The 14,910-nt window shown below is 34.2% G+C and overlaps 1 long non-coding RNA gene across 1 annotated transcript in view; it reads right to left on the bottom strand.

Annotated features, from left to right (window-relative positions):
* Window positions 1-9,154: 9,154 nt before the first annotated feature.
* LOC136026490 (uncharacterized) overlaps window positions 9,155-14,910 on the bottom strand; it is a 31,122-nt gene continuing 25,366 nt past the window's right edge. The window contains exon 3 of the long non-coding RNA XR_010617308.1: window positions 9,155-9,299. This is a non-coding gene — a long non-coding RNA (uncharacterized LOC136026490). The remainder of the gene's footprint in view (window positions 9,300-14,910) is intronic.

The following is a 14,910-nucleotide window of genomic DNA, read 5'->3' as shown; positions in this document are numbered from 1 at the left end:
ACGTCGTTAATCCGATTACTTACTTAATATGCGTATTCAGACTAAGGTCTTTGAGTATTTTTTTCTTTGAGGTCTCCAGCAAAAACGCTTCGCAAATGTTGCTTTTATGAAGATGTTAGTAATAGTATCTATATTTGTTTCAGAATCACACACCCTGTTACAATAAATTAATACATTTTAAGAATAAATCAATATGGTTGAAAAAATTGCCATATGCTGCCGATTCAGGAGTGGTAATTACTATTTTCTTTACTATTAATAGTAAAGTGTTATTTTCATAACAAATTTTTGGAAGTTTTTTAAATAGCCAGAAACCTCTTTTAACCCTTAAAGGCTCAAATGAGACTCAGAAGCGATCATTGAATTATGACCGAACATAGGAAAGGTATTAATTGATATATTAAGTTTCATCCAAGCTAACTTATATTGCAAACTACATATTTATCACTATGGTGCTTTCTTTATCTCTCCCCCCTCTTCCTCCTACAAAATCTTGAATAATTTGGCCTTGATCCACTTTGATTCAGGGTTTAGTATTGCTGTCGTAATCCTTTTGAGTTAAACAACGAAACGGAATTAAATTTAAATTTTATTTATAAATTTAGGTATTTGTGTATTATTCAGAACACACTCAATAAGTGAAGTTAGGTTCTTTCGTGAAACAAACCACGATGCAGGTATATTTTAATTAAATATTTGGTACTTGTTCATTATTCAATTGATTCAATTCAATTCAGAACACACTTAAGAATTTTGCTGGGAAAATCCGGTTTCACAGCCACAAAAACAAAACTCAATACATACAAACTTTAAATTAATGAAATACTTACACAAACTGAAAATGAAAGTTTTCGAGTTCAAACTGAAAGTTTCCCTTAGCTTTCATATCAAAGGATCTTGTTAGCTGTAAAAACACATCATTGCGTTAATGTATGATAATTTGTCTTTTAAAAAACAGTCAGTCAGGTAGTTGGCTATACAGTCAACCGAAGATTATTGGCACTATTTTCGAACGACCATGCTCCTTCTTGTTATTCATGTTTTTTTGCCGGAACTGAAAGTAGTAACCAACATTTTTCTCCAATCCACACCTTAGAAGTTTCAGTTTCACCATTCAGGTTAGTAGCCTACTTTGACAATATCTAGTAACACGAGAATACCTGCATTGGCGTAGCCTATAGAAAAAAATTTAAGTGGGCAAGCTCATTTTCTAATAGCTAGACTAATGTTTGTTTATCTAGAAAAATAGAGGGTAAGATTCAGTAGTGTCAACTCGTAAAGGGGTCTAGAACTTTTTTAGTGATGACCCAAAAAAGCATTCCCAAAATCTAGGGGATATTTTTCTAATGAAAACTACCAAAAATGGTATTTTTCAAAATCTAACCTTGTTATCCCTGGTAGAATTAAGATAAACCGATTGGTAGGCAATTTGTATAGCATGGACAACAAGGTGTATAGCATAATATTTTCTTTTGTAATTCTAATCATAGCATAATAAGGGGCACCAACTAGGGGGGACGGATTTAAATTTTAAGGAATAGTGTTTTCAATTGAAAATTAAATAACTGCACTCCGCTTAAATTTCAAAAGATGCTTTGCGTATCTTCATTTTTTTTTTTTTTTTTTTGAATCGAAAGCAATCCTTACCGTCCCCTGGATTTAATGTCTCCACTTGCGTAATTTTGTCAAATTCTGAGGGGGAGGGGGCAAAGTTAGAGCCAATTTTCCCAAATCAAATGAAAATTACAGTGAAAACTGAAAAATGAGACTGAAAAGTTTTTTTTATTGTTTTAAAAAGTAGAGTTTATGAGAAAGAGTCAAACTTTAGCGTAAGGAGCACGGCGTTGAGGAGGGACAGCCCCTTTGATATACGGAATAATTTCTGGTCGTTTTTAAGTTTTAATCTCGCTCCTTACTTTCAGTTAAAAAAGCTTGTTTATTTTTATTTAATTTCTGAATGTTTTTGACTTAATCCAGATTTTGATTTGGCTCACCGAACATGAATAATAAAAAAAGTGCATATTGTTTTACTCTTTTTTGGCCAAATGGCTTTCTCAAAGTTTTGATCGGACGATTTTGAGAAAAAAGGGGTGAGAGCCCTTCCCCGGGGACTGTGGGGGATTAAGTCGGCCTCAAAGATATAGTGGTTAGATTTTTCGACTACGCTGAACAAAATGACTGTCTCAAAATTTTGACCCGGTGACTTTGGGAAAAATGAGCGCGGAAGGGGACCTAGCTGCCCTCCAATTTTTTAGTCACTTAAAAAAGTATTATAACTTTCAATTTCTCTTAGAATGAGTCCTATTGAGACATTCTAGCACCATGAGGTCAATACGATCACCTCTGGGAAGAAAACGAAAATAAAACAAAAACAAATAAACAGACATCCGTGATTCTGGCCAAAAATACAAAATTCCACATTTTTGCAGATAGAAATTTGAAACCTCTACAGTAGGGTTTTCTGATACGCTGAATCTGATGCTGTGATATTCATTAAGATTCTATGACTTTTAGCTGGTGTTTACCCATTTTTTCGAAAATAAGGTAGAAGCTCGTAAATAAAGAAGCTTATAACTTTTGATGAATGGGACTAAACTTGACGAAATTTATATATTTATAATCAGCATAAAAATGAGATTATTTTGACGTATATATTGGTATCAAAATTCCGTTTTTTAGAGTTTCGGTTGCTATTGAGCTGGCTCGCTTCTTAATACAGTTTGTTACCACGAACTGTTTGATACCATGTGGCGTAGCGTGGATGACCTTCGGAATATACCGAAGATTGGTTTTCCCTGAAATTACATTTAAAATAGTTCAGGTAAATAATTACATAATATATTTAAATAGTACAATTTTTCTAAGGTATTGGCTCATCCCAAATTCCCCAAGGAATACTCCGTGCTTCCCCCATTCTCAGTGAGAAGAAGTCAAGCAATTTCTGCAAATTTGTATGAAGTAAAATTAAAATAAAAAGCATGTAAACACATAGGCAGCCCAATAGCGCTGCCTACGTAAAGAGCTAAGTTTCCGTTCTTGAATCTAAAATAATAGGAAGGCAACCATCCTCCTATGCCCTCCTTTGCTACCCCTCCATAAAAGACATTCAATCGAAATTTTGAACCATTTTGTTCAACATTGTTTGAAGACAAAATATCTAGGCCTCTGGGGCTAACATTAACTCCCACAACTTTTGAGGCAAAGGCTGTAGGCTATGCAATTTGCCCATTGTCTAGTAACACGATTTGTCATTGGGAAAAAGTAGGTTGTTTGATCCTGGGTCTACAAAAAGAAAATGGCATTAAAGTTAAGCTTATAGGGAATATTATGGGGTATGTTGCACTAAAGCAAAACACACTATGTGTATGTAAGTTGTGAAATGATCTTTTTTTTAGCAAATTTAAGGAGCAGCTCAGGGTATTAAGTTGAAACTCCCGGGATGTGCTGAGGAGAATGCTGAGCTAATCACAAGACGCTGTGTGTACCCTACCACTACTAAAATTACTGCAACAAGTTAGGCTAATGGTATTAAGGTAAAACTTTCAGGACATATTTAAGAGAAGTTGCAACTAGATCAAAACACACTAAATGCATGCAGTTTATCAAACAGGGATATAAGCATTATCCCAGGAATTGTCCAGGGTATTAAGCTGAAACTTTCAGGGAATGTTTAGGGGGGTTTTGAACTAATCAAAAGGCACTATGTATATGCTACTACTATTACTGCTACCAAATCTACTACTGCTGCCACTACTACTACAACTACTACTTGCTACTACTACTACTTCTACTTCTACTACCACTACTACTCCTATAACCACTAATACTAATACTAGTACCATTGCTATTTGTAGTAGTTTAGTAGTAGTATTAGTAGTAGTAGTAGTAGTAGTAAAAGTAGTAGTAGCCCCCTAAGCTGGTCCTGAGGCTGTTCCTGAGATACCTTTATTGTGGGGAGGGCTACCATCTCTCAAAACGAATCCTTAGATCAAATTTTAATCTTTGCAGAGCAGTACTGAAAAAAAGATCCCATTTAGTTTGTTTGTGGTTTGAAATAATGAATAATTATGCAAAACAATATATGCCTCTGAAATATGAGGGGAGCTTTTGCCCCCTCGGCAATCATGCACAGGCTTCATCCTACTGGTCATGGACTTTTTTTTTTACCCGTATGGGTTTCTTTTTTCAAACCAACAGACCATAGATCAGTTTTAGACCATAGACCCGTGCTTTTCAAATTTTCCTCTTTGCTTTTGTCTTAGCAGGCCAGTTTGGTTTTACATTTTGTATGTTTTAGATATTTTTCAAACAGTTCGTGGTAACGATCCTATCCTAACCCAAAAGTAAGGACCGACCCGGCTCAATAGTAATTGGAACTCTAAAAAGTGGAATTTTTATAACAATAGCTAGATCAAAAAAATCGTATTTTTATGCTGATTTAAATATATAAGTCTCATCAAGTTTAGAGCTACCCATCAACAGTTAATGCCTTATTTTATAACCCTTAAAAGCCAAACACCCCTTAAAAGTCATGGAATCTTACCGAAAATCACACCGCCAGATTCGGCGTATCAGAGAATCCTACAGTAGAAGTTTCAAGCTCGTATCTACAAAAATGTGGAATTTTGTATTTTTCGCCACAAGACAGATCATGGATGCATGTTTATTTGTTTTTTTGTTTGTTTTTTTCCCAGGGGTGATCGTATCAACCCAGTGGTCCTAGGATATTGCGAGAGGGCTTACTCTAACAGAAGTTAAAAGTTCTAGTGCCCTTTTTAAGTGACCAAAAAATTGGAGGGCACCTAGGCCCCCTCCCACGCTCTTTTTTCCCACAGTCACCGGATCGAAATTCTGAGACATCCATTTTATTCAGAATAGTCGGAAAACCTAATAACTGTATCATTGGGGACGATTTACTCCCCCTCAATACCCGTGGGAGGGGCTGCAAGTTACAAACTTTGACCAGTATTTACATATAGTAATGGTTATTGGGAAGTGTACAGACATTTTCAGGGGGATTTTTTTGGTTGGGGGGAGAGTTGAGGGGAGGGGTTATGTGGGGGGAACTTTCCATTGAGGAGTTTGTAATGGGGAAGAAAATTTCCATGAAGGGGGTATGGGATTTTTTATCATTTTTGATAAAAAAAAACAGTGAAAAAATATATATGAAAAGGTTTTTTCAACTGAAAGTAAGGAGCAGCATTAAAACTTAAAACGAATTACGCATTTGAGGGGCTCACCTCCTCCTAATGCCTCGCTCTTTACGCTAAGATAATTTTATTAATTTCAACTATTTATTCTACGGCCTTTGTGATTCAAAATTTAAGCTTTAGTGTAAAGAGCGAGGTATTGACGAGTGGGTGAACCCCCTCATATAAGTAATAGAAACATACGAATACAGAAGTTTGTTACATGAGTTAATTCGTAAGTTACGTATATTTTTACTAGTAAAAACATCCGTAAAAGTAAAAGTTCTAGTTGCCTTTTTAAGTAAGGGAAAAACTGGAGGGTATTTTTTTTACGTTCGTAAAAAATGTAAAGTTTTAGTTGCCTTTTTAAGTAACCAGAAAATTGGAGGGTAACTAGACCTACTCCCGCGCTCCTTTTTTTATCAAAATCGTCCGATCAAAACTATGAGAAAGCTATTTAGCCAAAAAAAAAAATGATATGCAAATTTCGTTTAAATTATTCAGGTGCGGAAAGCCAAAATCAAAATATGCATTAATTCAAAAACGTTAAGAAATTAAATAAAAAAAACAAGTTTTTTTTTACTGAAAGTAAGGAGCGACATTAAAACTTAAAACGAACAAAAATTACTTCATATGAAAGGGGCTATAAACAAGAGTTGAGAGAAAGAGTCAAACTTTAGCGTAAAGAGTGGGATGTTGATGAGGGAACAGTCCCTTTCATATATGGAGTAATTTCTGTTCGTTTTAAGTTTTAATGCTGCTCCTTACTTTCAATTAAAAAAACTTGTTTTTTTTTATTTAATCTTAAACTAAGACCCATATCATGATTTTTATCCTGAATGAAAATGTTTCGTTCTTTTTAGCAATTAAATAAAAAAACAAGTTTTTTTAAATGAAAGTAAGGAGCAACATTAAAACTTAAAACGAACAGAAATTACTCCATATATGAAAGGGGCTTTTCCTCCTCAACGCCCCGCTCTTTACGATAAAGTTTGACTCTTTCTCTTAACTCTATTTTCAAAACAGTAAGAAACTTTAGCGTAAAGAGCGGGGCGTTGAGGAGGAAAAGCCCCTTTCATGTACGGAGCAATTTCTGTTCGTTTTAAGTTTTAATGTTGCTCCTTACTTTCATTTAAAAAAAAACTTGTTTTTATTATTTAATTTCTGGGCGTTTTTGAATTAATGCATGTTTTGATCTTGGCTCTCTGCACATAAATAATTAAAACGAAATTTGCATATTAATTAATTGCAATTAATCGGAAGATTTTGAGAAAAAGGAGCGAGGGAGGAGGCCTAGTTGCCCTCCAATTTTTTGATTACTTAAAAAAGCAACTGTAACTTTTAATTTTTCACAAACATTTTCATTGGTAAAAAATATACGTAACTTACGAATTAATTTACGTAACTAACTTCTATATTCGTACGTTTTTATTGCCTGTATGAGGGGGTTCAACCCTCGTCGATACCTCGCTCTTTACCCTAAAGCTTAAATTTTGTCCCAATTCCTTAAGAATGAGCTCTGAATCACAAAGGCTGTAGAATAAATAGTTGAAATTACTAAAAATACTTTAGCGTAAAGAGTAAGGTATAACGAGGAGATAAGCCCCTCATAATTTTTTATGAAGCGTAATAATTTTTGTTCGTTTTAAGTTTTAATGCTGCTCCTTACTTTCAGTAGAAAAAACTGTTCATATTTATTTTTTCATTGTTTTTTTTCAAATAATGCCAGAAAATCATGCGCCCCCTTCATTGAAATTCTCTTCCCCCATGACATGTTTCTCCATGGAAATGTCCTTCCACGTAATCCCCCCTCAAATCTCCCCCTAAACAAAAAAAAATCCCCCTGAAGACGTATGTACACTTCCCAGTAACCATTACTATATGTAAACACAGGTCAAAGTTTGTAACTTGCAGCCCCTCCCACGGGGACTGCGGGGGAGTAAGTCGTCCTTAAAGACATAATTATTAGCTTTTTCGACTATGGTGAATAAAATGGCTATCTCAGAATTTTGATCCGGTGACTTTTGGGAAAAAATGAGCGTGGGAGGGGGCCTAGGTGCCCTCTAATTTTTGGTCACTTAAAAAGGGCACTAGAACTCTTAATTTCCGTTAGAATGAGTCCTCTCGCGACATTCTAGGACCACTCAGTCGATACGATCACCCCTGGAAAAAAAAACAAAAAAAAACAAACAAATAAACACGCATCCGTGATCCGTTTTCTGGCAAAAAAAAATGCGAAATTCTACATTTTTTTTAGATAGGAGCTTGAAACTTCTACAGTTAGGTTCTCTGATACGCTGAATCTGATGGTGGGATTTTCGTTAAGATTGTATGACTTTTAGGGGGGTTTCCCCCTATTTTCTAAAATGAGGCAAATTTTCTCAGGCTCGTAACTTTTGATGGGTGTAGCTGATCTTGATGAAACTTATATATTTAAAATCAGCATTAAAATGCGATTCTATTGGTATCAAAATTCCATTTTTTAGAGTTTCGGTTGCTATTGAGCCGGGTCGCTCCTTACTATACAGTTCGTTACCACGAACTGTTTGACTTAACATTCTCAGTTTCAATTTAGTTTCTCAAACCAAATTCGGTTCTCAAGCTACTTAAAACTTTATTATTATTTTTTAATTTAATTATACCCTTTTTCATTCGTAGATAGTTCTTGTGGACCGAGATTTGCTCTGTGAAAAGAAAGTCGTTTTTTAAAATCTTTTTTTGGCTAAAAAAACTTTAACCTTGTTTTCCTTTATTCCCTGTGGAAAGTAGAAATATTATGACATTCGTATGATTTTTTCTCACAAAATTAAGGCCCTAAACAAATTTTTCAAAAGTCGTGACCTACCTTGGTCGTTTTCATTACACCGGAAATTGGTAGTATGGTAATTTCAGGAATAATTATAGTTTAGTTTCTATTACAATAAAGATAGATATGTACAATGTGTTTGTTTATTGAGATTAGATACTTATTGGCAGTCTTCAATTCTGACAATTCTTCACCTGGAATCCTATAATTAGGACAATCTTCCATGGGTGAAATCTTCCATATGTAATCTCTCTTGGTGCATTCATCCAGATGCACTTTCCTGTTCCAATTGGATGTGGGTGGAGTTTCTCTGGCTGTCACTATCCTGGCGAAGCCCAAATTTCATTCTCCATGTGTGCAATTATTTAGCTATCAAAATTTGTAAATAAAACACATTTTTAAACTCGGCCTCAAGGCCAGGGGCATAGTTATAGCATTTTTTGGAGGGGGCAAGAGGGGATGCTATTTAAGTAGGTACTACTTAAGCGGTATTGAAGGAAATTATCTATTTAACAAATACGCTACTTGGTGAATTAAAAACATTACACTATAGATTATAAACAATATTCACAAATTAAAGTCATAAATATAAGTGCTGGTGCATGGCTTTTCCTAAAATTGTCAACAGTGATTAGCTGTATACGACCGTAGTAAACAAGCTTTTGGGTGGGCGATGGTAAATGTCGTACACACTCGGCTTTTTCCAGCCAGACCTGAAGTATATATCTCCCCTCCGCTTCCCACAGCCCCAACGGCCAGCACAGTATGCTCAGTCTCATAATTGAACCAAGCTTTATTCTAATAGCCCCGGGTATCGTGCCATTCATTTGCTTGTAATTTTGAATGGATTTTGACTATGTAAGATTTAATTTATTATGGTAAACTTTTAATGGTACTTGTGTATTATTCAGAACACAATCAATAAGTGAAGTTAGGTATTTTTGTGAAACAAACTACGATGCAGGTATATTTTAATTAAATATAAATAGAGGTGGTTAGGTTAAGTTAGGTATTTGATATAATGCACCCCACCCCTCTAATGTGCAAATATATGGCCTGAACTTTTGATAAAGCTGATGAAATAAAACAAAATATGATGAAAATATAATATTTTATTAGGAAAATTGTAAAATTACCATATAAACGGTATTCTACTGTCAGCAAACCACGTATTTACACACAAATTGCCCTATTTTTTAAAATGTCCTATTGTTACACTTCCAAAAATGTTCCTTCTCGTAAGAGTATAAAGTCATGCTGTGTCCATTGACGCACTGTTTTGTTGTGGGCAACAGCCCCTTATCCTGGAAAAATATAATTGCCTCTTTTTCAGTCTTTGGCAAATCTCAAATCTTCATTTCAAAATCCATGTTCAGACACTATCTTAAATCACTATGCGTAGCAAACTAAATTGAGTTTTGTCTTTGTGGCTCTGAAACTAGATTTTCTCAGCAAAAATTCTTGAGTTTGTTTTGAATAATGAACAAGTACCAACTATTTAATTAAAATGTACCTGCATCTTACTTTGGTTCACAATAAACCTAACTTCACTTATTGGGTTTGTTCTGAATAATACACAAGTACCCTTTTCATATAGATGATTTATTGTAATATTATTTATAATTTTTTAAATTGATTTGTTTGTTTGTTCACCAATTTATACTATACAAATTATATTAATAAATAGTATTGATATCAGTGGCCCACATAAAGCCGAAACAAGAATCAAAGGCTGCACAATAGCGCTCTCTAAGTATTAAATAAAAAAAAACAAGTTTTTTTAAATGAAAGTAAGGAGCGACATTAAAACCTAAAACGAACAGAAATTACTCCGTATATGAAAGGGGGTTTTCCCTCTTCAACACCCCACTCTTTACGCTAAAGTTTGACTCTTTCTCTTAACTCTATCTTTTAAATCAGTAAAAAAAACTTTAGCGTAAAGAGCGGGGCGTTGAAGAGGAAAAACCATTTCATATACGGAGTAATTTCTGTTCGTTTTAAGTCTTAATGTCGCTCCTTACTTTCAAATATTTTTTTTTAATTTAATTTCTGGATGTTTTTTTATTAATGCATATTTTGATCTTGGCTCTCCGAACATAAACAAATGGAACAAAATAGTAAAAATAATGTAACAAAATAATAGTAACAAAATAGTAAATAAATAGTTGAAATTACTAAAAATACTTTAGCCTAAAGAGCGAGGTATTACGAGGAGGTAAACCCCTCATATGTGTAATAGTTTCTGCTCGTTTTAAGTTTTAATGCTGTTCCTCACTTTCAGTAGAACAAAACTTTTCATATTTATTTTTTCATTGTTTTTTAAATAATGCTAGAAAACCCTGCGCCCCCTTCATTGAAAGTCTCTTCTCCCATGAGAAGTCTTTCCATGGAAGATCCTCCCACGTAGTCCCCCCACCTCAACTCCCCCCCCCCCAACCAAAAAACTCCCCCTGGAAAACGTCCGTACACTTCCCAGTAACCATTACTATATGTAAACACAGGTCAAAGTTTGTAACCTACAACCCCTCCCACGGGGACTGTGGGGAGTAAGTCGTCCCCAAAGACATCGTTATTAAGTTTTTCGACTATGGTGAATAAAATGGCTATCTCAGAATTATGATCCGGTGACTTTGGGGAAAAATGAGCATGGGAGGGGGCCTAGGTGCCCTCCAATTTTTGGGTCACTTAAAAAAGGCACTAGAACCTTTAATTTCCGTTAGAATGAGCCCTTTCGTGACATTCTAGGACCACTGGGTCGGTACGATCACCCCTAGGAAAAAAGAACAAACAAAAAAACAAACAAATAAACACGCATCCGTGATTTGTCTTCTGGAAAAAAAATGCGAAATTCCACATTTTTGTAGATAGGAGCTTGAAACTTCTACAACAGGGTTCTCTGATACGCTGAATCTGATGGTGTGATTGTCGTTAAGATTGTATGACTTTTGGGGTTTTTTTCTCCTATTTTCTAAAATGAGGCAAGTTTTCTAAGGCTCGTAACTTTTGATAGGTAAAACTAGTCTTGATGATATATATATATATATATATATATATATATATATATATATATATATATATATATATATATATATATATACAGCACTAAAATACAATTATTTTGGTGTAACTATTGGTATCAAAATTCCATTTTTTTGATTTACGGTTACTATTGAGCCGGGTCGCTCCTTATTACAGTTCGTTACCACGAACTATTTGAAAGATACAAGATATAAGTATAAGTCAAAGTGTTACCACAGAATGTGTAACATTATAGATTGACATGTTCCCCATATTTAAATAGCGACTGTATTTCTAATTTGAAAGTTTTCGAAAAAGTTCAAGTTATAATTATTAACTTATCTGTTTGGCATTGTTTGACAAAGAAAAAGGGGGGGGTATACATTTCTGGAGGATGTTTCACTGAAAATCATTATTATGTCTTTAATTCCCTTCACAAGCAAAGCTCGGTCACCTGTGCAGCATGATAAAACTGATAGCAATAGAAAAAGAGAATGGGTTGGTACCCCTTATACTTGCACCCAAAATTTCGAATTTGTGAGAAAAATATACATATTTTATTTAAAATCACTTATTCTATACTTAGTAGGTATTTCGTGCAACATGCATATGCAGAGATAAATATCAAGCAAGTAGCGCTGGCGTTAAGTGAAATGTGACTAATTTCAGTAATAATTTGTAGCACATTTATGTCAATTCTTTTTTTGGATCTGGTTAAAAGAAATGTTTAGAAAAGTGAAAATAGAGAGAAGTCAGTATAGTATAGCACACAGAGGCAGTCTTAAATTTGCGGGTAACTATGGGAATCCAAAACGTAAGGAATAAGACGTTACCAGCGCTAATAAGTCATTTCAATGACAAATGAAAGAATCGGAGATTCAATTAAATACTGGAAAAAAAATTTGTTTAAAAAATTAAACAATTAAATTATTTCTGGGCCAGATCCCCTCTACCAATTTCCCTGGTTAAACTACAACCGATTTGGCCTATTTAGTTATAGCGCGAATATCAAACAGTTCGTGGTAACGAAGTGTAGTAAGGAGTGACCCGGCTCAATAGTAACTGAAACTCTAAAAAATTGAATTTTAATACCAACAGTTGCATCAAAATAATTGAATTTTAATGCTGATTTTAAATATGTAAGTTTCATCAAGTTTAGTCTTACCCATCAAAAGTTACGAGCCTGATAAATTTTGCCTTATTTTAGAAAGAAAGGGAGAAACACCCCTTAAAAGTCATAAAATCTTAAAGAAAATCACACCACCAGGTTCACCGTATCAGAGAACCCGATAGTAGAGGTATCAAGCTCCTATTTACAAAAATGTGGAAATTTGTTTTTTTTTGCCACAAGATTGATCACGGATGCGTGTTTATTTGTTTGTTTTTTTGTTGTTGTTTTTTCCCCATGGGTGATCGTATCCACCCAGTGGCCCTAGAAGGTCGCGCGAGGGCTCATTATAACAGAAATTAAAAGTTCTAGTGCCCTTTTTAAGTGACCAAAAAATTAGAGTGCACCTAGGCTCCCTCCCACGCTCATTTTTCCCAAAGTCACCGGATCAAAATTCTGAGATAGCCATTTTATTCAAATAGTAAAAAAACTCAAGAACTATGTGTTTGGGGACGACTTACTCCCCTACAGTCCCCAAAGAGGGGCTGCAAGTTACAAACCTTGACCAGTGTTTACACATACAAATGGTTATTGGGAAGTGTAGGCCCTACATACACTTTCAGGAGGAGTTTTTGGTTGTGGGGGGAGGGGTTGAGGGGAGGGGGCTAATCGGTAGGAGCTTTTCATAGAGGAATTTGTCATGGGGGAAAAGAATTTCCATGAAGGGGTTTCAGGACTTTTTAGCGTTTTTTTAAAGAGCAATGAAAAAATTAATATGAAAAAGGTTCTTCAACTGAAAGTAAGGAGTAGCATTAAAACTTAAAACTTAAAAAAGGTAAAGAGCGGAACGTTGAGGATTGATTTCTGTTCGTTTTAAGTTTTAATGTCGCTCCTTCCTTTCAGCTAAAAAAACTTGTTTTTTTTATTTAATCATTATAAAAAGCACTAAGTCTTATTTTCTTTTTCAATGCTTCCTTTTTCATTCAGGAAATATATTCACTTTATATATACCTTATCATTCTTCATTGATTCCATTTCTGTTCCATTTGCAGATGTAGAGTGTGTATTAATTTATATTTATATTTTAAGACTTATGAAAGTCTTAAAACAAAAGAATCTAATGTTGAACTGATAGGTTTTAGCAAGTAGAAGCATGTTGAATATAAGGGGGAAAATTGATATGAGCAAATGTGGCGAAAAAGAAAGCATAGAATATTTTCTAACTTTGCAATCAACTAAGCTCACATTTTCACTTGATGATAAGGTTTCAAAGGCAGTATATTTTGAAAAATATGAATGTGGAACATGTTATGAAGTCTAATAGACCTCTATTTTTCTTGTTTTCCTTATGTTAGAAATATTAGTTAGAAATAACAGAGAAAAAAAAATACAAAATCAATCTTTAGTTTTGAATTTCCTGTAAAATTTATGCGGTGTAACAAAACACCTTTTGACTCGCCAAAGCCATTATTTTGATAAAAATAAAAATGTACTAATTCTAAAAGAACCTAATTCTTATTTTAAAGCCTAGTAAACTAAAATTTTAGAAATTAATAATGACGATGACCTTCACAAATAAACAACAAGACCGAAATGACTCTAAAATAGAACGTGAAATAGAGTATCTATATGTATGTAAACTATAAAGATGCTAAGTTTACAAACTGGGAATTATCCAGTTTTAAATGAATTTCTGTAGAAAATTAAATTGTTTGCCACCACTGTCATTACTTTCTTCTCCAAATGCCAGCAAGAATACCTATTTTTTATTAGAATGTTGTTCGGTAATAACAATTAGAGGATTTTTATAAGTTTTCTAGCCTGGCTGGCTGAATAAATGGGAATATCTTGTAGATTTTGATATCTAAATTGTACATGCCATGTAACTGTGGTTATTGAATTCAATTCGGAATACCAAAAAAAGTCTTGAGTTTTGACAGAAAGACGAGGCAATTAATTCTCAGATGGGATCGGAATTAGCTCCAAGTTGGCGTACGATTTTATCTCTATGTAACGGAGTGGTGCAGATTAGGGAGTTGCCCAGTGAGGCCAAAGTCCAATGTATAAGGATTGGTTTTATGTGTTTTAAAATAAAAAGATTAAAGGGCTAATGGCCATTGAAGTCCCCATAGAGTATTGGTCAACCAGTATTTAATTCAATTTTTGTTACCCCAACTGTTTTAGCTTATAATTGGGTTTACTTGCCTGACACTCTAGGCAGACAGGCCCTTTTAGGCTTTAAACGCTTATTCCGAAAGTAAAACAGCTCAAAATAGGGATGATACCTTTTTATTGACAGTGAATAGATATAAAATTATTTAACTGGATATTTCGAACACATATACAGTGTTCATCATCAGCAGTAAAACTAAAAGACATGAATAAAAATAAACAAAATGTATACCTAATAAACTAATTACATATAGTTTATTGCTCTTTTTTTTTCAATGCAACAGCGGAGGCAAATCTATTTGACCTTTTTGGTTCCGGTTCTTTAGAATTATCTCACATATTACGTGGACAGAGGTAAATATCCCCCCTTCCTAAGACCTCTGCTTGGCCATGGCTTGATGCCCACAACTATTCGATTCTAATTTTTACAAAGGAATTTAAAGGAATAAGGAAATTCAAATTTGTGTGTTATTTAACAAATAAACCCAATCTTGAAAAATAAATCTCTTATACACCATAGAGAAACGGAGACTTTATTTGTATAAACGACTTGGATCAAAATGTTTTCGCTCTTTTTAACAAATTAATATTTCCCAAAAGGGGCCAATCATTCTTAA

This window comes from Artemia franciscana, chromosome 4 (genome assembly GCF_032884065.1).
Source record: "Artemia franciscana chromosome 4, ASM3288406v1, whole genome shotgun sequence".
NCBI lineage: Eukaryota > Metazoa > Arthropoda > Branchiopoda > Anostraca > Artemiidae > Artemia > Artemia franciscana.
The sequence above is the reverse complement of the archived record's forward strand: the minus strand, read 5'-3'. Positions and strand labels throughout refer to the sequence as shown.